Here is a 23,886-nt window from a genome sequence, read left to right as displayed (position 1 = left end):
GCTCATCCCAAAAGGTGCCCTCCTCAATACCCATCACCCACCCTCCCCTCCCTCCCACCCCCCATCAACTCTCAGTTTGTTCTCAGTTTTTAACAGTCTCTTATGCTTTGGCTCTCTCCCACTCTAACCTCTTTTTTTTTTTTTTTTCCTTCCCCTCCCCCATGGGTTTCTGTTAGTTTCTCAGGATCCACATAAGAGTGAAACCATATGGTATCTGTCTTTCTCTGTATGGCTTATTTCACTTAGCATCACACTCTCCAGTTCCATCCACGTTGCTACAAAGGGCCATATTTCATTCTTCCTCATTGCCACGTAGTACTCCATTGTGTATATAAACCACAATTTCTTTATCCATTCATCAGTTGATGGACATTTCCACCCAGTCCTTCTAACTACTCCAAGAATTCTCCCTAGTAGGACCCAAAGAGGCCCAACTATTCTGCCTTTTACTTATTCTCTCTTCCCAGTCTATCTTCAACCAGGAGAGGCTTCTTGAACAAAGCATTTCCTAGTATGCTTGGAGAAGAGAACTAGTTAGCTAAAATTGGGAAAAAAATTAAACCCTGCCCTTAAGGCTGTTTTTGCTCCTTTTTGCATGGTATAGATATGCATTTTTTTAATACTTAAAAAATTGTTTTAATGTTTACTTATTTTTGAGAGAGACAGACAGACAGAACGTGAGCAGGGGAGGGGCAGAGAGAGAGAGACACAGATTCCAAAGCAGGCTCCAGGCTCCGAGCTGTCAGCACAGAGCCCAATGAGGGGCTCGAACTCAAGAACCATGAGATTGTGACCTGAGCCAAAGTTGGACACTTAACCGAGCCACGCAGGTGCCCCAATACACACTTTTAAACAGCTCTTTTTTTTTTTAAGCTAATAAAGTATTATGTGTTCGTTGCAAAACTGAAGCTGCTTTTCAATAAGACTAAGGTATCATTAGGGGAGAAATCATTTCAGGAAAACATCCTCAGCTCCTTCTCCTCCAACCAGTAGTTAAATCCAGTACTTAGGATACATAAAAGTAATTTAAAATGTAAAGAATTGGGGCACTTGGCTGAATCAGTCAGAAGAGCATGCTACTCCTGATCTCGGGGTCATGAGTTCAAGCCCCACGCTGGGTATGGCGCTTAGACAAAACGTAAAGAATCTCCTAAAAGAAGATATGAAATAAAAATGATGACTCTGGCCTCTAAAATTTGTTGCCACCATGAACTGGCAAGTAAGATTTAGGATTCAAGTCAAGTATCTGGGTAAATCTTCACAAGGTTTAAACCATTTATATTTCTGTACTTTATAACCTAAAAGTTAAAGTTATCATTAGATCAACCATAAGGGCATTCCATTTGAATAGAAGCATTCATAAATGATAGTGATAAAGATCTCCCCCAATCTTGTTAAGTTGTACCTTCCACACTCGAAGTGAAGTCTCCTCGGTGGTACCCTTAGAGAAGTTGTGCAAATGCCAATTGCTGCTGTACATGTGTGTGAATGTTCCCACAAACACACATACGCACGCACATAAACGCACATGTATAAAATTTGTCCTAGATTTAATGCTGTTCCTGTTGGTGGGCCTTTACACCTATATTTTCAAAGGATATTCCTATTATCTTTCCTGACAAGGACAAACTATAAAAAGAAATCATTTCCTGTATAAATAAAGATATTTGATAGAAACACTTAACTCACAAAATAAGCCTACAGGCTCATTGATCCATGGCACAAAAATTATTCACAGAAGCTGATTTACTCTTCCAGGAGATAAGAGATGAGATAAATCACCAACAACACAATCGAGTTGGCAACAGCCAAGTGCAAGTCCTTCTTCCTGCTGGATTTTAAAGCCTCCACGACCAGCAACGTCTATCCCATTTTATAATGATTTTTTGACAAAATGATACATCATGACATTCAGTTACTCCATGTCATAATTAAAACATACCTGGGCATAAACCTCATTATTTCAGTGCAGACAGTCAATGTGACATTTTATGTCAAAGAACACGAAACCACAATGGAAGCCAAGTAAGAAGATATTGTGTTAAGTGAGGGACAGGAGAGAGAAAAAGAGACTTTCGATCTGATAGCCATTACAAAAATGAAAAACAAAAAGACAAAACCTTAAGAGCAATAAAAGGAAGAGGAACATAAATGGGTGGGACCCTTTTGTGAAAGCAGGATGCCAACAGACGACAAAAGCCACAATGACATTAATACACTCCCACACAACACCCTCCACCTGGGGGATTCTTACAAACATGTTTCTCAGTGTTGTTGTTTTCTTGTCTTTCTTCTTGTTTGCCTTTCGTTTAAAATAATCAATGCATTCTTTTCAATAAAAAATAAATAAAATAAAATTACATCATGGAACATGCAGAAAACAGAGAAGAGAGAAAATGAGTGTTAATTCCATCACCCTAACTTAACCGCTATCAGCGTTCACTGCGTCCTATCCATTTTTATCTTATCTACCATTTGTATTTAACACGTTAGTTTGTCTTTGGGGAAGGGAACAGTAGTTGAACTGAGAGTCATAGCTATTACCAGCTGCCAGATTTGACTGTTTACACCATGTATTCAAATTTTATGCACTTTACCATATAAACATGGAAGCATATTATGTTATTTATAGAATAAACACGACTATGCAAATACAAATACACAGCATTCTTACATGTTGTTTGGAAAGTTTATGCCACGCACTGCACTTAAATGCTCCACCACACATATACCAAGTTTCCGAGTAAACCTGGACATAGCTAGAGTTAAGTCAGCTCGATAAATAAATAGCCAATGCAAGAGTGATAACAAACTCCGTAACTAAGAAAACAAACAACAGAAAGGGTCAAACTCGGGTTTATGAAGTGACAAGAAACATACGGTATTACCATAAATCACAGCCTTGGCTAAACAAAGGTCAGCGTTCTGAAATAAATCTAAACTCTTCAAAATGAATGAGACAGAGCTTTGGTTGTTCTAATGAAATGGTGGTCACCAACATTAGCTACAACCCACCAAGTAGGGCAAGGCTGAGAACCAGCGCGAACCTGAGACTGCTCCGGCATCCACCAGGCAGAGGCAACCAGCCGTGGAGCATTCAGAGATCCTACATGCTAAAAAAATTTGAAAGTCAGGTCTCGAATTTACAGGAATAGGGTAATAAGGATGCCTTTCATTGTGCCCAAAGTCATGAAGTTAAAAATATGTCAGATGGGAGCACAACCCATGTGACCGCATAGACTAGATTTATTAGGACACTGCAAAGCTCTGGCCAAACCAGTATAATCCCTCACAGACTATTGTAATGCTCTGGGTAAAGAATTCATGTTCAATTCTCTTGTTTTCTTCACATTCTTACCAGGGAGTTATTCCCTGGAATAAAACTGCTGGAGTCTAATCAAGGTGAAAAGTGGGGGATAGCACTAGCCCAAGGATCAGGCCATTTGAGCCCTTAGTCCCGGTTCCGCTGCTAACTAACTGGGTGATTTTGGAGAAATCACTTAACATCTCTGGGCCTCAGTTAGTTCACCTATAAAATGGGAGCCTGGGACTAAATGGTGTCTGAGGGTTTTGGCATCTCTGGCTAAATCCTCAAGAGACTTAAGAAGTTATGTAGGACTGTCCCCTCCCCAGGGAGAGATTTATTCTAAGAAATCTACACATCACCTTGGGCACTTCTGTTAAAAGCCAGGCAAGGGGAAAGAGACAAGATATTACCCAAATAAAAAAAAAAAAGTTTTAATTTTAAAAATTAGACGGAAGTATGAAGAAGGAAATCACAAATTCTTGGATTTCTTCGACAAATACTGAAGACTTTCTGTGTGTGAGGTTCTGTGGCAGCACCTGAGATGGCAGTAGTTACAAGCCTGAACAAAGGAGCTTAGAGCCACCTATATCTTGACTCGATCTGCTCAGCACCAGAGGGCATGGTTGGGCCTGAGGATCCCTGGGGACTCAGTACCAAAGGAAGGGGCTGCAAAAGGTGCTGAGAGGCCCCACCTGCCCCCAAAAGTTCCACTACCAAACAGCAGAATGGTGAACTCCAGCAGCATTTTCATCACAAATGGTACCCAGATCTCCAAGTGGAAAAGCTGTGTTCCTTGCAGAGAAGGAGGTTTTGTGTGTGTGTGTGTGTGTGTGTGTGTGTGTTCATTTATTTTCAGAGAGAGAAAGCGCATGAGCAGGGGAGGGGCAGAGAGAAAGTGAGAGAGACAGAATCCCAAGTGCAGAGCCCAATGCGGGGCTCGAACTCACTAACCACAAGATCATGATCTGAGCAGAAGAGTCGGACTCTCAACCGACTGAGCCACCTAGATGCCCCGAATAGGAGGGTTTTATGAAATACGTATGTAGTTATTTATGTGAATATATATGAGTGCATACTTGTGAGGATATGTATGAGCATATATGTGTAATATGTGCCAGTATATATGTGTACTTTTGTGTGTGTCGTATGCATACAGTTCTTTTTTTTAAAAAAAAATTTTAATGTTTATTTATTTTTGAGAGAGAGAGAAAGACAGCATGAGCGAGGGAGTGGCAGAGAGAGAGAGGGAGACACAGAACGTGAAGCAGTCTCCAGGCTCTGAGCTGTCAGCACAGAGCCCGACACGGGGCTCAAACTCCAGAACCGTGAGATCATGACCTGAGCCGAAGTTGGACGCTTAAACAACTGAGCCACCCGGGCGCCCCATCATATGCATACAGTTCTGTGTGAGCGTTTGTAATTATATGTGTCAGTATTTATGCATAAGAAATCAACATGAGCCTATGTGTAAGTGTGTGTAGTTGTGTGTGAGTTTATGACATGTGTATGATAAGACTGGGAACTGAAAACCTGAACACCACAGATGTGATTTTAGTCACGTGGCCAGCTTGTTTTTCATAAGATCAGGTCGTGTTGCAGACTTCGTTTGCACAACTAATCCTCTTTTGCTTACAGCGCATACAGCCCATTCTTTTCTGGCTGACAATCTGCCTTCTAAGCAAACAGGCAGGTGGGTGAGGTTGCAGATACAGCAACAGCTCTTCATGAAATAATTGTACACACTACAAGGCCAAGGTGATGGCCCCTGCTGACACACAGCTGTCATCCTCAGGCCAGGCAAGGCTATGTCTTGAGAAATTCTCAGCACTACTCTTCACATAGACCAGTCACAGCTTGAGCAGAGAATATATGTATATATATATATATATATATATATATATATATATATATATATATGTATATATATATATATATATACATATATATATATATATATATACTATCATCCAGCTGAAACCAAACCCCTGAATATTATGAATGTTATGAATGTTTCTCTGAATTAAAAACCAGAGAGAAAGTGTCCAATCCATTGACGCTTAAATCAGTGAGTCAGAAGGTAGCAAACCAGAGTTAACTACAGATGCTACCAGCCAATCAGTCATGACCATGACTCACCCTTTGTGCAGGGAGCTTTTTTGCTGTGACGCAATTCATCTCCCAAAAATATCTAGTACTGACTAGCTATGCTGTCATAGCTGGACCATCTGGCTTCTCCCTTGCCCATTATTAGAAAACTGATCCAGAAGTCCTCCAAATCAGTCTGGGAGTAATTTAAAGCAATACCCAAAGGAAGGAGAGTGAAAGCTTTTTATAACAAATTAGTTGCCTGCCGTACAAGTTAACTAATGATCTTCAAAAGTTAAAGGAAACAAAGCAACTAAACATAAAGCATATTTGACACAAGAACAGAATGGGAGAAAACAGTCACAACAAATACAATAGAGCATTAATATCCAGGATACAACAGAAATCACAGAAAGCAATAAGAAAAGACAAACAACACAGAAGAAAGTGAGAGAGGCAGGGAGTGTAACCTACCTGGAGCAGGTGATGAGGGGCAGGGGCATTGTCTCTACAGAATTTAAAAACAGTAATAAAATCAACTACAAGACAGTCTGCTTTTTACGACCATCATGCACAGCAATCCTGAATAAGACCAGTGGTAAAGTTGTCCTCCCTGCCAGAGATGATCACTCCCACTATGTGTCCCCCATTTGCATACCACTGGCATGAGATATGATGGGTAGTTCGCAGAAGAAGAAACGCAAATGACCAAAACATATCGGGCCAATTTACAATAAGGAGATATTCTGTCACTTCTGCCCATTGGACTGACAAAAACTTAAATATTCATAATATCCAATATTAGCAAGGGTGAGACCAAATAGATATGCTCAAAAACTGTTGGTATAATATTAAGTCATCTGTCTTCTTCTTGTCCATTTGTAGGAGTTCTTCTGAAGAGCAATTTGGCAGTATGTACTAAATTTTTCTAATGTGCAAAAATAAACATCATTTGGCAAAGAACAGACATATGGCTCTCGCCTACCCACATCTTTTCCTTGGAGGAAGCACTGTGCCCTCGATACCTGTAGCCTGGAAGGGATCATCAATAGAGTCCTAACCCCCTCAGCCAGTCCTGGCCTCAGGGCTGGGTCTAAAGCAGAATAACATTTGATAGTGTATTTAGTTCAGACAGCGGCGGCTCCAGGATTCCCACTGAGAAGCTTCTGGACTACAATCTGCTTGAAAGAAAGAAGGGCAGGAGGCTATTTGACTTGTCTTGAAGTTGCATTTGCTTCAAGGCAACCACACTGTTTTTACTCCTATGTTACCTTGGGGTCTGTGGGCATTTGAAGCCCCTCCAATCCAGCATGCCTAAACTTACCACCAAGGGTCCATAACAGCTCAGAGCCTGGAGCCTGCTTCGGATTCTGTGTCTCCCTCTCTCTCTGCCCCTCCCCTGCTCGAGCTCTGTCTTTTTCTCTCTCTCTTAAAAACAAATAAACATTTTTTTTTTTTAAATCTCATTTCTCACTTTAATTTTTCAACTTCCCTTTAGAAGCTTTTTATTGTAAAAATGATGAATTCGTATAATGTAAATTCTTTCCCGTAACCCACCACTCGGGTCAGGAAATAGAACACAGCCCAGCATTTCAGAAAATCCCCCCCTTCCCTTGTGCATCACTACCCCCTCCCTCCTTTCCAGAGGAAACCACTTGGCTGATGAAAACAACATGGATTTGTTTTGCCTCTGCGTGGTGTGTGAGTTTGCATGTGTGTGTGTGTGTTTCATTTACTTTATAAAAAAAAAAAAAAGTATCTTTTTGTGTCTGCCTTCTTTTTGTTCAAACTCTATGTGTGAGATTCATCCACACTGGGGCTTGTAGGAGTAGTCTATTCATCTTCATTGTCATATAGTAATCTATTGTATGACTATACCACAATCTATCCATTCTAATGTGGACTGACATTTAAACTGTTTCCAATTATTGGCCACTATAAATAACGTTGCTGTGACATCTCCTAAGTATAAACTTAGAGAAACTGTTGGGTTATATGGCATGGGTCCATTCTGCTATAGGAGATACTACCAAATAGTTTCCCAAAACGATCGTACAGATTGTTTCAACCACCAGTGCATTGGTATGGTAAATCTTCTTCCCTCCTGAAATGTTTAAAAGAACTATTTGGTTAAGCTATCTGAGATTTAAGTTAGGGATTTAATTTTTCTTCGATAGATTTTCCCATTGTTTTGTATCAGCTACTGGGTGCCTAATTTTTCAAGAAATTAATTGATTGCATCTAAATTTTCCAATTTGTTGGCACAAATTGTTCACGATATCTTTTTAAAAGTTTTTAAAATTCTGCAGTATCTGTAGCATTTTTCACTCCTGATAGTGGTCATTTATACCTTTGTCCATGTCTTTCATTAGTCTTACCCAAGTGTTATCAATTACGGTGCATTATTTACAGAACCAACTACTGGCTTTGGTTTTATCTATTTTATTTTCTCTGTTGTACATTTGGTTTTCTGTTTCATTGATTTGTGTTAATGTCTTCACGTTTAATTGGCTGTTCTTTTTCTAACTCCCTGAGATGGATGGTTAGATCACCAATTTCCTTCCTTTCTTCTTTTCTAACCTATGTATTTAAAACTACCTATGAATGGCTTTTTAACTGCATCCCACAAGCTTTGACCTGTTCTATTTATCACCATTCAACATATTTTCTAATTTCCACTAGTTTTTCTTTGACATACATTTAAATATATTTTATTTGATCCATTTCTAAGCAGAAAATATTCTATTTATCTTTAGCTTTGAATTAATAGCTTAATTCTGCTATGATCATAAACCATATTCTGTATGATTTAATTTATCTGAAATTTCTTGAAACTTTATCGCCCAGTATATGGTCAGTTTTGGTAAGAGTTCCATGCGCAATTGTTGCGTGCAATGTTCTATGTATATCAAACAGGTCAGTTTTATTGATTATGTTCAAATCTTCATCCTGTTTGATTAACTTAATGGTTTTTGGTCACTAGTTCTGTCAGTTACTGAAGTAAGGGTGTTAAAATATCCTACTATAATTGCGTATTAATTTCTTAAGTTTTTAGTTAATATAACTGCATATTTTTATATTTTTCCAGTTTGTTCTTCGGTATTGCCTTACATCTTACTAGGTATATAACTGTGATATCCTTATGTTGGAATGACCATTTCTTTTTATGAAACATCTCTTTTGATTCTTAGTAATGCTTGTTGCCTTAAAGTCGACTTTGTCTGATACATAGGTAACTGAGCTTTGACTTAGCTAATATATACATGTTATGTCATTTTCCATCCTTTTATTTTCAACTTTCCTGAATTCTTGTAATGTCCACCATGCACTTGTGTAAACATTGAATTGAGTTTCAGTTTGGTTTGGGTTTTTTTTTGTCTGTTTATTTTGTCTTGTCCAGTCTGACCATTTTTGTTTTTTAATGAGAATTTTTATTCACTTACATATAATGTTATAACTGGTATATATAAATTTAAACTCACTATCTTGGTATTTGTTTTAAATTTGTTCCATCTGCTTTGTGTTTCTTTTTCTCCCCCTACCCTTCTTTTCATATCTTCTTTTGGACTATGAATATTTATTATTTGTATTATATTTCCCCTCTGTTAACTATTAATTACTATTAATACACTTACCATTTCCTGGTCAAAGCAAAACCTTAGTATGTTTAACTCCATCCAATCTCTTTCTTCCTCCTCTGATTCATCCTCCAGTTTATGATCTCTCTCTTCAACTATATCTAAGCCATGTTAAACCAATCCACTGAGTTCTTAATTATTGATATTAGATATTAATTTTCAAGTTTAGATGTTCCATTTGATTTTTTAGTTTCCAGACATAGTTTCCCGTGCACTTCTCTATCTCATCACTTAAATTACTGAACATCCTAGTCACAATTATTTCAATGTCTATGCCTGATCATTGCAATACCTGGACCTCTTAAGAGTTTCCTCTCCTCAGTTTTCAGTTATTTTGCCTTGAGATATACTAGATGATTTTTGTTTGAATACAGGGCATTTTCTATTAAAATTTTTTGAGATATATAGCTCTGGACAGTGTTATCTTCCTGAAGGGAGTATATTGTTGCTTCTAACAGGCAGTTAAGGTGGAGCAGGTTACCTTATCCAACCATAAATTGAGGTGATTTGAAGTTAAACTTTTCCTTTTTAAAGAGTCATCTCTTTCTTACTGTGTAGTCATTTGAGGGTCCCAACCCCAAACCTGCAGTGTTTGCCAGGACCCTAAATCACTGGCTGACTCTAAACTTTCATTTTTCTGATACCCTGTAAAACTGTAGGAAACTTTGCTTAGCTGCTCAGCCTCTCAACCACAGCTTGGATATTTGCAAATTCCTGGAGGGGAAAACCAGTCTGAATGTCACTTCATTTCTCTGGGGGGGTTTTGGTTGTTGTTTTCCTCTTTCTTGAGGACTTTATCCCTTCACAATCTTGCTGCCCGGGGTAGGTTTCCAATGCTTTTAAACAGATGTTGTATGTATTTTCTCCAGACTTTCTAGTTGTTTTTGGACAGAAAGTTACCCCTACAACACGTGATTCCACCTCTACCAAAAGTAGAATTCCCACTCAGCTTGTCTTTTGAGCATCAACTTCATTATCTTGAGATTCTGGAGTTTCATTGTATTTCCTTTGAGCTCTAAAATTAAATGATCCCCGGGGGCACCTGTGTGGCTCAGACGGCTAAGTGTCTTGACTCTCAGTTTCAGCTCAGGTCATGGTCTCACGATTTCATGAGTTTGAGCCCCACATCAGGCTCTGGGCCAACAGTGCAGAGCCTACTTGGGATTTTCTCTCTCACCCTCTCTCTCTGCCCCTCTCCTGCCCACACTATCTCTGTCTCTCTCAAAATAAATAAATAAACTTAAAAAATTTTAAATTAAATGATTCCCTATGACTTTGCCTCCTTTGAGTTTCTGTTTCGTGTAAAAACCAACCATGAGGGATCCTTTTTGCTGTTTTAGCTAATATTTTGTCCCTTGTTATTATATAATGAAAATACTAAAGATGAACCATGGTTTGAAATGAGAAAAATAAGTTTTATCCTAAGTGCCAAAAAAATCGGAGGCCACAACTAGTCCAGCAGGCAAGTGTGCCTGAGAAATTAACAATGCCTATCCTGGAGAGGCGTGGTGGCAAGCCTATATGCCAAGCATTTGTCAGACACAGAAGAGACGATCCACAGAAGAGACGATCCACAAGATGAATTCATTTGAGGAGTTGCTTTGTATCCACTTAAATTTTAAAGAGACATAACAGCTAGTGCCTCCCTCTTAAAGGTGGGTAAGGATTTGCTAACATGAAAGGTATTCCTCCCATAAACTGAGAGAGCAGCGACAACCAAATCCCAAGGGCTCATGGGTTCCCATCACTTTGTATAAGCATTTGAATTAGAGGGGCGCCTGAATGGCTCAGTTAAGCATCTGACTCTTGATTTCAGCGCAGGTCACGATCTCACCATTCATGAGTTCAAGCCCCACATTGGACTCTGTGTGGACAGTGGGGAGCCTGCTTGGGATTCTCTCTCCTCGCTCTCTGCCCCTCCCCCACTTGCTCTCTGTCTCTTTCTCTCTCAAATAAAAATAATCTTTAAAAAATAGGTTTGAATTAGAAAAGAGGGTACATCCTGTTGGTTGTCTTAGTCCATTCAGGCTGCTATAAAAAATTATCATAGACTGAGTGGCTTATAAACAACAGAAATCTAGTTCTCACACTTCTGGAGGCTGGGAAGTCTAAGATCAAGGTGCTGGCAGATTCGGTGTTTGCTGAGAACCTAGTTCTTGGTTCATAGGTAGCCATCTTCTCACTGTGTCTTCATATGGCAGAAGGCTCTCTGAAGCCTCTTTTATAAGAGCAGGACTACATTCATGAGGGCTCCACCCTTACAACCTACTTACCTCCCAAAGACTCCACCTCCTAATACCATCACACTGAGTGTTAGGATTTCACATACGTGGGGCGCCTGGGTGGCTCAGTCAGTTAAGCTTACAACTGCGGCTCAGGTTATGATCTCATGGTCCATGAGTTCAAGCCCCGTGTCGGGCTCTGTGCTGACAGCTCAGAGCCTGGAGCCTCTTTCGGATTCTGTGTCTCCCTCTCTCTCTGCCCCTCCCCTGCTCATGCTGTCTCTCTCTCTCTCTCTCAAAAATAGATAAACATTTAAAAAAAAAAAAAAAAGGATTTCACATATGAATGCTCAGGGAACACAGTCACTCCATCACACTGGTTGAAATTCAGCTGTCAGAAAATGGAGGTAATTATGGTGGCCGTATTTTCTACACCCCAGGTAGAGGCACTGTCTGTCAAGGGCTAATACTCTTGTGTCAGCAGTAAGACAGAACATTAGAAATCAAGACTGACCGGGAGAACCCAGCACAGAGGTATAAAAAAAGACAATTCTGTCACTGGTTCAAGATCCCCTTGATTTTCACCAACTTGGTTCCAAGTTGGGGGGCTTTAAAGTTTGGCCATTTTTGAGAGATTTTCCAGACCAGAGTCACAAGAGGGAAGGGGCTGCCTGGGGTCTGGCCTCCGCCTCCAAGCCGCTCCCGGACCATCTGCAGGGAACCAGATAAATGACTCCCAACCAGCTTATTTTAGACAGTGGGTTGCTTCCCAGCGTCTCCAGCGTCCCAGTCAGATTCCAAAGGCCTTTACTCTGAAACCGCCCGCAAGCAGGGACCAACAGCAGCAGCTGCCACCGCACTGATAATGGGTTTGTACAGCCGCTTGCCCAAGAGCCGCTTTGAGTTGACGATTTGCATTCCTGCCTGCCCAAACCCACAGCCTCCGCGCCGCTGCCGCCAGCTTCAGCACACAGAGAACACGAGTGCCACCTACTGGAGCACTGGGGACGTAGCCGGCGGCCCAGCCTTCCCCGGGCCTGCTGGTCACCCAGCAACGGGCCTGAAAACCACCTTTGTGCCGCGATCAGGCAGGCCTTCTGCCAACTTAGTGACTGTTTACCACAGTTAGGCTGAAAAGGTCTCAAGGAAGTTTATTCTGCTCCGAACAAACGAAACCAAGCTACAGTTGGGACCCAGGCTGTATTCCACTTACGTGAGAAGTGGGCAAGCCAGCAGGTGCAGAGTTGAAAGTAGAACACGGTTATTCCCTGCTCTGTACAGGACACTGGGCGAGGCACTAGGGCTAGGAGTATGAATGGCCTACCCAAGGCAAACAGTGGAAAGAGGAAGAACCCATATCCAGAGCTGACAAAATACACTCAAGAAACCCAGCCAGGATTTATTCCACAGAGAACGGAATTTGGGGGATCTGAATTTTCCATTTTTCCCTGAGGTCTACTGCCACTGTCCATAAGCTTAAGGTTAAGAAGTCATGCGGGCACTTGGGTGGCTCAGTCGGTTGAGGGTCCAATGTCGGCTCAGGTCATGATCTCGTGGTTCGTGGTTTGTGAGTTCAAGCCCCACATTGGGCTTATTGCTGTCAGCCTGTCAGCACTGAGCGGCTTTGAGTCCTCTGTGGCCTTCTCTCTCTGCCCCTCCCCCACTTGTGCTCTCCCATAAATAAATAAATATTTTAAAAAAAAAAAAAAGAAGTTATGATGACTTCTTTATTGTTTTGGGCTTTTTTTTCTTTTTTTAGTCACCAATTAACAAATGACATATTTAGAATTTGTTCTCAAAATAGCTGCTTTGCAGATGTCCTAAACATCCTCTTGGCCTGCTCTCATAAAACCTTGCCAGGACAACTCTCAAAGTGCTAGATCTTTTCCCTGTATTCACAAACTCTTCTACGTGTGTTAATAGGACATTTCTGACCATGATCAATAAAGTACATTTGTCGATATTTTTTTTAGGAGTGGTCATTAATTAATTAATTTATTTATTTATTTATTTATTTTCGATAGAGAGAAAGCATCCTTGTGGTGGGGGGGGGCGGAGAGGGGGAGAAGGGGGGCGAGAGAGAATCGAAGCAAGCTCCCTGCTTAGTGCACACAGCCTGACACAGGGCTCTATCCCACCACTCTGGGATCATGACCTGAGTGAAAGAGAGTCAGACACTCAACCAACGGAGCCATCCAGGTGCCCCCATTTGTCAATATGTTTAGTATCTAATGACATCCTACTTGAAATACATACATGCATACTTATATAAGTTAGTAAGTAAACACCCTAGTAAGTCAAGAACCCAACATACAGCGGGCACCCCTGGCAGCAGAACCTGAACACCCCGAGGGGGGCCCTCCCCTGCTGAGAGACTACAGGGCTTCAGCCATTATGTGGCCGGCCACCACCAAGCACATTCTAATGAGCTGTACATGTTTGCCTCCTCCATCAAGAGGAGAGCAGGTAAATGCAAATGATAGGAAATGGGCAAAGAGGCATCATTGTGGATGCAAGACGCACAGATTTAAGGCAGAATGCAATAATCACAAACTAAAATTTCTTAAGCTACTACTATGAGAATTATATTTGAGGCCCGGCTAAAGTTTCTGGTGTTCTACTAGGATCTTACTTCTGAATACATAATATGTGTTGTATTAAGTATTTACATCAGCACCTGTTTCACCCGTACATAATTGACATATTTCCCATGCATCCAGTCATTCCGCTGCTGACCTGACGGACTTTTCTCACATGCCTTACTCCTTAATTCCCATAATTCAGTTCAAAGGGGGCTCCTAGAGCTGCTGCTGGCTGCTACAAATTCACATTTAGATGGTAGGCACACGCCTCCTTGGACATCTCTCAGAACCCTCTAGAAAAGTCCCCTGCAACCTTCATTCTTGCCAGAATACTGTTCTGAGGACAGGCCTCACAGTTTATGGAGTCTGTTTTCAAGGTACAGTGACCGGGAAGCCCTGGGCAGGGCACAGAGGCTCATCCTAGACTTTCATTCATCTCTCCTTCCCTCCATTCCTCTCCCTCCTGCCTGTCCCACACAGTCAGCAAGAAGCTATCCAATGTCACCTGACCAAGGCAAAAAAGCTCAAGGCTTGGGTATGGCTTTGGTGAAAATAAACAGGGAATGCAACAAAATAAAATAATCTTAGATCCTGATATGGGAAGGAACCTTAAAACTCCAGTTCAATCTCTGATCTTATTCAGGGCTTCGGTGCCCTCTATACTCACTGCCAAGAGGTCATCAACACTTTAAAACACTTCAGTGATGAGAACTTACTCACTCCAAAGCAGCTCATTCAATGTTTAGATGGTTCTTCTTTATATCAGCCAGGATGTGATGTAATCATGTCATCTGGTGTTAGATACTTTGTTTTGTATATACAATAGTTTATCCTCCTCAATAACGCCATGTGGAAGATCACGAATATTATCCTGTTCTTCAGATGAGGAACTGGGGCTTAGAGAGGTCAAGTAACCTGCCCAGGGTCATCCAACATGGAAGAGACGGTGCAAGATTTGAACACAGGTAGTCTGACTCCAGAAGCTCCCTAAATGATGGAGTCTGCATGCCATAATGATTCCCGTCTCCTTGAACTTCTACTAATGGTCCTTGGTCTGCCCCCTTGGGCCACAGGAGCAACTAATTTCTCTTCCACATGACAGCCTGGGTGCTTAGCATACAAGAGGTGCTCCCTCTTCTCCCAGCTGAGCACACAGGTCCTTCAAAAGGCCTCATACGACATGGTTTTAATTTCTCTCTTTCTCCAGGCCCTCTGATCTGACATGCTCCTTTTGGTGTACTTCCCTCCAAACGTGTTACTCAGATCCTAACATGACCATCCCCTTGATGTGGCTTCACCAGTGCAGTGTTGAAAGCGTGACTTCAGGGGTGCCTGGGTGGCCCAGTCGGTTGAGCGGCCGACTTTGGCTCAGGTCATGATTTCGCGGTCCGTGAGTTCAAGCCCCGCGTCGGGCTCTGTGCTGACAGCTCAGAGCCTGGAGCCTGTTTCAGATTCTGTGTCTCCCTCTCTCTGACCCTCCCCCGTTCATGCTCTGTCTCTCTCTGTCTCAAAAATAAAAATAAAAAAAAACATTAAATTGTAAAAAAAAAAAAAAAAAAAAAGAAAGAAAGAAAGCGTGACCTCAGCATTCTATACCAGCACCGTCCAACACGACCCTCTGCGACGAGAGAACTGTTCTATGGTTTCACTGTCCTACTCAGGAATGTCCCACTCAGGAGCCACTAGCCACCCTTAGCTATTTAGTGCTGGAAATGAGGTTACTACATTTTTATTTTATTTCATTGAACTACTATCATTTTTAGTGGACACATAGTAGAGAACGTAGTTCATGATTCTGGATTTCTAGATCACATCCTGACCCATGTTGAACTGAATGTTCTCAATAAGTACACCATCCCCATATCCTATAATACTCAGTTGGCTTTTGGGATCTCTCTCTCTCTCTCTCTCTCTCTCTCTCTCTCTCTCTCTTTTTTAATGTTTATTTTATTTTTGAGAGAGACAGAGACTGAGCGTGAGCAGGGGAGGGTCACAGAGAGAGAGAGGGAGACACAGAATCCGAAGCAGGCTCCAGGCTCTGAGCTGTCAGCACAGAGCCTGACATGGGACTAGAACCCACAAATTGTGAGAACATGACCTGAGCCGAAGTCGGACGCTTAACCAACTGAGCCACCCAGGCGCCCCTGGTTTTGGAGATCTCTAAGTATATTTTACATCTATCTTTGATGAGGTCACTTGATGATCATTCCAGTCTCTTAAAATCATTCCCATTATGATTGTGTCACTCAGAGTATTTGAGGTCTCTCGTGCCCTGTCGCCTGGAAGTTGGCTGAGCCTACTTGCTACATCTTTCCAAAACCCAGCTAATGATGTGTTAGTAAAAATGTAGCTAACATTCACTGAGGGCTTTCTAAGTGCCAAGAGCTGTGCTGTGCACGCCAGCGCTCTATACACCCATCCTGATCTACACCCAGGATAACCAGATCCACTGCTCACATTCACTTGACTAGACTGCCTTCTGCAATGGGGAAACACATTCATATACATATGTGTGCACGTACACACACACACACACACACACACACACTCACACAGAACAACACGAGAAAAGCTCTTCCCCATCGACATCAGTGATTAATCTACTTTTGGCACACTGGCATTCAATCACAATTGTCCTTGCTTCTGAGACAATGTCTTTATCACGTTCTCAAGAATTTCACGAGAGTTCTTGTCACACGTCTGGTCGAAGCACGTGTTCACAGTATCTGTAAACACTGCCCGAAATACCTAACAACCTTTTAAAAAATGTAATGAGATCAATCTACCCTGATTTTTTTTTTTTTTTCTTGAACTGATCCTGATTCTTGGAACTATTTAATACTCATTCCTCACTTAGTAATTCAGTCAAGGACACATTCCCATGTCCATCAAGAAGAATTTTTATAACTGAGATATTAATGAAAATTTTGTTTCAGCAAACTGTCTAGCTTGTCAAACAGCATAGAGAGTTGCACTTAAAAGTTTAGAGAAAAGAACAGTTTGAATAAAAAGAAAGACTTCGAAGAGACTGTTTTTTCAGATGATCAGATATCTAACAGGACATTAAATGAGGGGCGCCTGGGTGGCTCACTCAGTTAAGCCATGACTTCAGCCCATGTCATGACTTCATGGTTCATGAGTTCAAGTCCCACATGGGTTGAGCTTGAGCCCCGCTTGGGGTGAGCACGAGCCACACTTCTCTCTCTCTCTCTCCCTCTTTCTCTATGCCTCTCACTCACTTGCGTCCTCTCTCTCTCTCTCTCTCTCTGCCTCTAAAAAAAAAAAAAAAAAAAAAAGACACTAAATGAGATTTTTCTTCCTGTTGCCCCAATTTCAACTAAAGTCCCAAGATGGAGTACAAGTGATAAAGTGCCCCACAATATTCTTTTTTTTTAATTTGTTTGTTTGTTTGTTTGTTTTAGTTTATTTATTTTGGGAGAGACAGAGAGAGAGTACCATCAGGGAATGGGCAGAGAGAGAGGAGAGGGAGAATCTCAAGCAGGCACCTGTCAGCACGGAGCCCAGTGCAGGGCCCAAACTCCCAAAACTATGGGATCATGATCTGAGCCGAAATCAAGAGTTGGACGCTTAACCGACTGAGCCATCCAGATGCCCCCAACAATCTTGCATCTGGACTGTCTTTGCAGAACTTTCTTAGGAGGTGGCCTCAAACGACCATCAGCAGTCTGGCAACTGTCTGTAGTCTATATTTGAGAAAATTGGAATAATAAAGAAAGGAAACACTAGTGGGTGAGGCTGTCTTGACACAGAGTTGTCAGACTGCTGTGTCATTTCTCTCTCGTGTCTCCCAGAGTTGGCAGCAGGAGACGGGAGACATGGGGAGAGAGTGGCTGGGAAGCATCAGAAGGGGTTGAAAGAAAAAAAAAAAAAAAACCCAGGAGAGTGCATTGTCATGGAAACCAAGGGAAGAAACTGTTTCAGGGAAAAAGGAGTAGGCAGCCTCTTCAGGTGCCTCAGAGAGGTTAAGCTAAGGAGTGAAGGCATTTCTCGAATTCAGCAATAAAGGGACACCGACTTCCTTGATTAGAGCAGTTTCATTGCAGCAGTAGGAGTGGATGTGAGAGGGCAGTAGGTAAAGCGCTAATGACAGAAAAGCCAGACAGTTTTTTGAATTAGGCTGTGCAAGGGGAGAGAGAGAGAGACTGGCCAGTGAAAGTAAATGTGAATTCCAGGGAAGAATGTTCAAGATTTTAAGTTATCAGTACAGGGGCGCCTGGGTGGCTCAGTCAGTGGAGCGTCTGACTCTTTTGATTTCAGCTCAGGTCATGATCCCAGGGTGGGGGGATCAAGCCCACGTCGGGTCCACACTGAGCATGGTGCCTGCTTCGGAGCCTCTCTTTCTGTGCCCTTCTACCCTGCTCCCCTGTGCTCTCTCTCTCTCTACCTCTGTCTAAAATTAAAAAAAAAAAAAAAAAATGATCAGTATAAAGCACTCCAGAAAAATCAACCTGTAGTTTTATATGTGTTCATGGGAGATCCCACCCTGCAGTGTGGCAAAGTCGTGAGCCTTGAGGAGAGCTATATGTATACACACCTCAACATTGTAATAATCTTTAAAACAAAGACCACAGTCCATTTGTTTAAACCCTGCTGCATTAAACAAAATAAAAATAAAACAGATAAGGAACCGGTGTATCTCTCAAAATTTGAAATTCCTAAAATGTCCAGTGTATGTAACTGTCAAATACTTTATCAACGTTTCTGAGAAGCCTAGGATTGTTTCACCTAAACCAGAGACACAATTTGCATCTTTGAAATGGTCCTAGGTGAGCCCAGTAAAATAAAATGCATGACCACATACACGTTGATATGATCACTGACGATTAGATTATTCATCAAGTCAGTCTCAGACAAGTTTCTAAACTGTGCTGTGTAACTAGATACGACAGAGAAACTTTCCAACGAAAATTTTATATAGTGTCATTTCAATCAAATGAAAATAATGAAATTAAGAATACATATTGTTAGCAGGATAATCACACAGAAAGTCGTGACACCAAGGCTCTTCTTTCCAAGAAGCAACTTTATTCCTGCCAGCACCGCTCAGTTGGGTTTGTACCCGAAAAACTGAGCCCCAAATGCCATGTGGTGTAGTTTTTTTTATATATTTTTTACTACTTTGTCTGCCATATATGGTAACATACAAACATGTAGTCTGATGAAGCGGTCTCATGTTACAAGGTCATGAGGGATGTTATCACATATGTGTATAACCAGGTTGCCTTGAGGTTTTCTTTTTTTTTTTTTTCTTTCCTTAGGGAGGGGACCCTACCACAATATCACTGGGGGTGCCTGACTGGCTCAGTCGGTGGACTGAGTATCACTGGGGGTGACTCCTGATCTCTGGGTTGTGAGTTTGAGCCCCATATTGGACGTAGAGATTACATAAAAGAAAAAAAAAAAAAAAAGAATACATATCACTATCGCGAGAGGAGGAAGAAGCATGTTATGATGTGGGTCCTGTAGAAGGGGAGGGGTCAGGGCACACATGAAGGGTTAGCTCTCGCTGAGTTCGAAAGCATTTGATTTTCTCTGGTGCTTTCAACTCTGGGGCTGGCCTAAGGCCTCTCTCCAGCATGGCTGTCCAGTGTTTATTCCAAAGCGTTTCAGTTAGCCAGTTCGAGAAGAGGCTCACGCTTTCTGGTTTCTATTCCTTCTTTCATGGGGCCAAATAAATAAATAAACCAAGCCTTGAGGAGTCAATAGCCAGGGAAACGTGGAAGAATCAGGATCGAGAATCTCTGAAGCAGGGAAAGAAAACAGGTAACAGATACTAACATTACAGAGGAAAAGAGACAACCGTTTATGGATAAGTTAGAAGGAATAAAGTAACAGCTACTGTGAAGTTTGGGAACTTGGTGGCAAGCAACTGAAGGATTTTTCATGCATTGACTTGAATTTCAATGTGAAGCCAAAGGCAAGGTTGTCACCTGTGAACGGGGAGCAGGAAGTATGGTGGGAGGGGGTTTAAGAGAACAGACTTTAAAAAAATAAATAAAACCTGCCATGGAGAATGTGGCAGGGAAACTAGTGATAAGAGCACAAGATTGTAGACCTGTCGAGACTTGGACAGAGACCAGGAAGGTGAAATGTCTCCAAATGCATGGGTCTGGGGGCTCCCAGCAGCCGCCCAGGCTGTGCAAGGCACAGAGGAGGTGGTCCAGGATACAAATGGCAGCCAGGATACAAGGAGTAACCTGGAGGGTGTTAGCAAGACAGGAGTTGATTGGAGTACCTGTAACTCAGCAAATCCTTGTTAACAGAGAAAGAAAAACACCAGACACCTAATAGTCGCCCCTCTTCCCACCAGACATAATAGCCACGCCTCACCGACTTTCAGTTACAAATCTCTCACCGTTTTCTCCCCTTCCGTCCCCTGCCACTATTGTCACCACACGGTCACCAGCCTCCCAGAGCTTCCCCTACCCACCATTGATCACGGCAGTGAGAAATCTTTTCTTAAATACCAAAACTTGCCTTCTTGACTCACTGTCTTTCAGTAACAGGCCAACATGGCCAACACAAAGGGGCAGAGCTGAGGCAACACTGATCGTTCTCTGGGCCTCTCAGAAAACACGGAGCTGCTCCTTTGGCCACATACGTGTGAATCTACAAGAAAGATGATGTGGTCCCCACAAATGTTACCAGGGCAAAACAGGAAGTGTGCAGCCGCACCCAGCATGCTCTTGGCATCGTTGTAGACAAAGCAAGTGAAGCACAAGGTTCTGGCCAAGAGCATCGCTGTGCATATGGAGCACACAGAGCACACGAAGAGCCAAGAGAGCTTCCTGACACATATGACGAAAAATGATCAGAAAAAGAAAGAAGCCGGGGCGCCTGGGTGGCTCAGTCAGTTAAGTGTCCAACTTCAGCTCAGGTCATGATCTCATGGTTCGTGGGTTCGAGCCCCGTGTCGGGCTCGGTGCTGACAGCTCAGAGTCTGGAACCTGCTTCGGATTCTGTGTCTCCCTCTCTCTCTCTGTCCCTCCCCACTCGCACTCTGTCTCTCTGTCTCTCTCTCAAAAATAAATAAACATTTTAAAAAATTCTTTTAAAAAAAAGAAAAAGAAAGAAGCCAAGAAGAAAGCTACCTGGGTTCAACTAAATCACCAGCCAGAGGAGCACGCTTTGTGAGAAGCAATGGAAAGGAGTTTGAACACCCGGAACCCACTCCCTATGAATTCATGGTATAATAGGCATTCAAAACAAAGCAAACAAACAAAAACTCTGAACTATAAAAAAAGAAAAGAAAAAACCCTATACTTACCTTGCTTTTTCCTGCTCAGAATCCTTCAATGACGTGTGATCCAGGATCTTAGCTAAAGATCAAGGTACTTCAAACACACGGCCTACGAGACGGTTTTGTTTCTCCCACCCCACGAGCCCTCTAATCTGACGTGCCCCAGTGAGTAAACATGTCCCTCTCAAATGTGCTGCCCAGATCCTAGACACCAAGATGGGATTGAACATGCAAGGAGATTACCAGGGAGAGAAAATAAAGGAGACAGCGGAGGCAGGGGGAGCAGGGGAACCAGAATGCAGTCTGCCGCCCAGGGAAGGGCAGAGGGGAGCAAGGTGGGGGGAGTGCCCGGACCTCCAAGCAGCCTCTGGAAGGGGTGACAGGCTGCTGGGGAGTCCTGGAGCTGAAAGCGCCTTCCAGGCATCCTGTGTCTCCCAGGGAAGGGCCAGCCTTCATGACCACGCTGTGGTCGGTCACTGGCTGGCAGCAGCCCGTGCAAGCACAGTTCAGAGCAAACACGGGTGAGGAATTTCAACCTATGGCAGCTGGACCCTTGGTTTCTCTCTCTGTCGCTGGAGTGTCTGTGAGGTGCACTCTTAGGACCACTTTTAGCTAATGTCCCAAATCCTTATTAAAGTGGCACACGCCATATAAACTCTGACCTTCCCTTACCGCTCCAGCTTAACCCAGCCCTGTTTCTTCTGCTCCAACTATATCAGACTTCTCTCAAATCCAGGAACACATCATGCTTACACTTTATTAAGACTTTATACAGGGGCGCCTGGGTGGCGCAGTCGGTTAAGCGTCCGACTTCAGCCAGGTCACGATCTCGCGGTCCGTGAGTTCGAGCCCCGCGTCGGGCTCTGGGCTGATGGCTCGGAGCCTGGAGCCTGTTTCCGATTCTGTGTCTCCCTCTCTCTCTGCCCCTCCCCTGTTCATGCTCTGTCTCTCTCTGTCCCAAAAATAAATAAAAAACGTTGAAAAAAAAAATTTTTAAAAAAAAAAATAATAAAAAAAAATAAAAAAAAAAAAGACTTTATACATTCCAGACGTGTGCCTGGCTGGCTCAGTTGGAAGAACACGCAACTCCTAATCTCAGGGTTGTGAGTCCAAGCCCCACGTTGGGCATACAGCTTGAACACACACACACACACACACACACACACACACACACGGGTACCTGAGTGGCTCAGTTTGTTAAGCGGTTAAGCGTCCAACTTCAGCTCAGGTCATGACCTCGCAGTTCATGGGTTTGAGCCCTGCATCAGGCTCTGTGCTGACAGCTCAGAGCCTGGAGCCCACTTTGGATTCTGTCTCCCTCTCTATCTGCTCCCTCCCCTGCTCGAGCTCTCTCTCTCTCTCTCTCTCTCTCTCTCTCTCTCTCTCAAAAATAAACATAAAAAATAAAATTGAAAGTTAAACACACACACACCCTTGAAGGCTTTATACATTCTGGATCCCCCACCAGGAAGGCTCATCCTGATCCCACCGCCATCTCTGCTCAGCTATTTTCTTTACTAAGTCTTTACTCACGTCTTCACTTAAACACCATCTCCTCAACCCCCCTGCCGATATCCCTCAGACTGGATCATATGCCCCATTACGTGCTCCTGTGATGGCCAGTTCTCCGATGTAGAAGAGGTCAGAGGAGTAAGCATCTGTCTAGTGTCTTGACTTTGCTGCCGGATGAAATAGCCGCGTGACAGCTGGACCCGTCTGTCTCACTCACCCCTGGCCCCCAGGGCCTAACGCATGGTCGATGCTCGAGAGATACGCAATAAACCATCTTGACTGACTGCCTGGCAAAAGGAGATCAGGTAGAAGGGGGTTGCCAGCAAGAAATCAGGGCAGTCACAATCCTAGAGTGCCAGCTAAGGTTGAGGTTTAGGAGAAAAAATTTAGGGAGAGACCTAACACAGGAGGATTGGAATAGAAAGTCAAATAAAATGTTTTGCAAAGAAAAATCAAAGCAAAGATCATACTAACAATGTGACCATTGCTGAACTGGGTGTGAATCTAGGACATAACTATAGATATTTTTCTTTTTCTTTTTCTTTTTTTTTTAAACTATAGATATGTTTCAAAGAACATGGCACCTGAAGGCTGTATCAGTCAGGTTTAAATTTAGCTGCATATACCAAGGAACCTAAATTTGAAGCTCTATCCATCAGGGATCCTAGCATGAAAACAGATGGTACATTGAAAAGCCTTTTACTAAAACAAGGTTTAAGGGGAGCACTGGTATAGAGGTGCGACAGGATCAAGGAAACCAATTAGGAATGGGTGGGGAAGCTCCCTGGGGTCACCAACACTGGGAAGCCATGACCACCTCTAGGCTGAAGAGACAGTGGAGGGATGGTGTTACTGGAGCCCATCAAGAGCTGGTGCCACAGAAGAGGGGCCACTGGGCAGGAGCTCTGGCCACAGAGGAACAGAGGCTCCGCTAGAACTGAGACAATGCAAGCAGTGTGGAAACAGAAAAAATAATCGTTCTCTTCTCCCACACTGATCTGCCAAGTGCCTCAACTGGCCAAATCCAACCAGAAGCCAGAGGGTAAGGGAGCCTCCTAGGGCACAGTTCATGGAAGACAGGGTACAGAATGGATCTTGGGTGGGGGGGGCAGGGGCGGCAAGGGCTGTGAAAGGCTGTGAAAGGAAAATAACCAACACAACAGCTTATTTATCTCACATGTAGCAGATCCTGATGCAGGTGCCTTAGGACTAAGATGCCAGCTCCATGGTCTTCAGGAACCCAGGCTCCTTCTATCTTTCTGATCTATCATCTTTAAGA

General features: G+C 42.8%; 1 protein-coding gene across 7 annotated transcripts in view; it reads right to left on the bottom strand.

Moving 5' to 3' along the window:
- HECA (hdc homolog, cell cycle regulator) overlaps positions 1–23,886 on the bottom strand; it is a 190,043-nt gene that overhangs the window by 107,724 nt on the left and 58,433 nt on the right. The gene's annotated exons all lie outside the window — the stretch shown is intronic.

The sequence above is a fragment of the Neofelis nebulosa genome, chromosome 6 (genome assembly GCF_028018385.1).
Source record: "Neofelis nebulosa isolate mNeoNeb1 chromosome 6, mNeoNeb1.pri, whole genome shotgun sequence".
Classification (NCBI taxonomy): domain Eukaryota; kingdom Metazoa; phylum Chordata; class Mammalia; order Carnivora; family Felidae; genus Neofelis; species Neofelis nebulosa.
The sequence above is the reverse complement of the archived record's forward strand: the minus strand, read 5'-3'. Positions and strand labels throughout refer to the sequence as shown.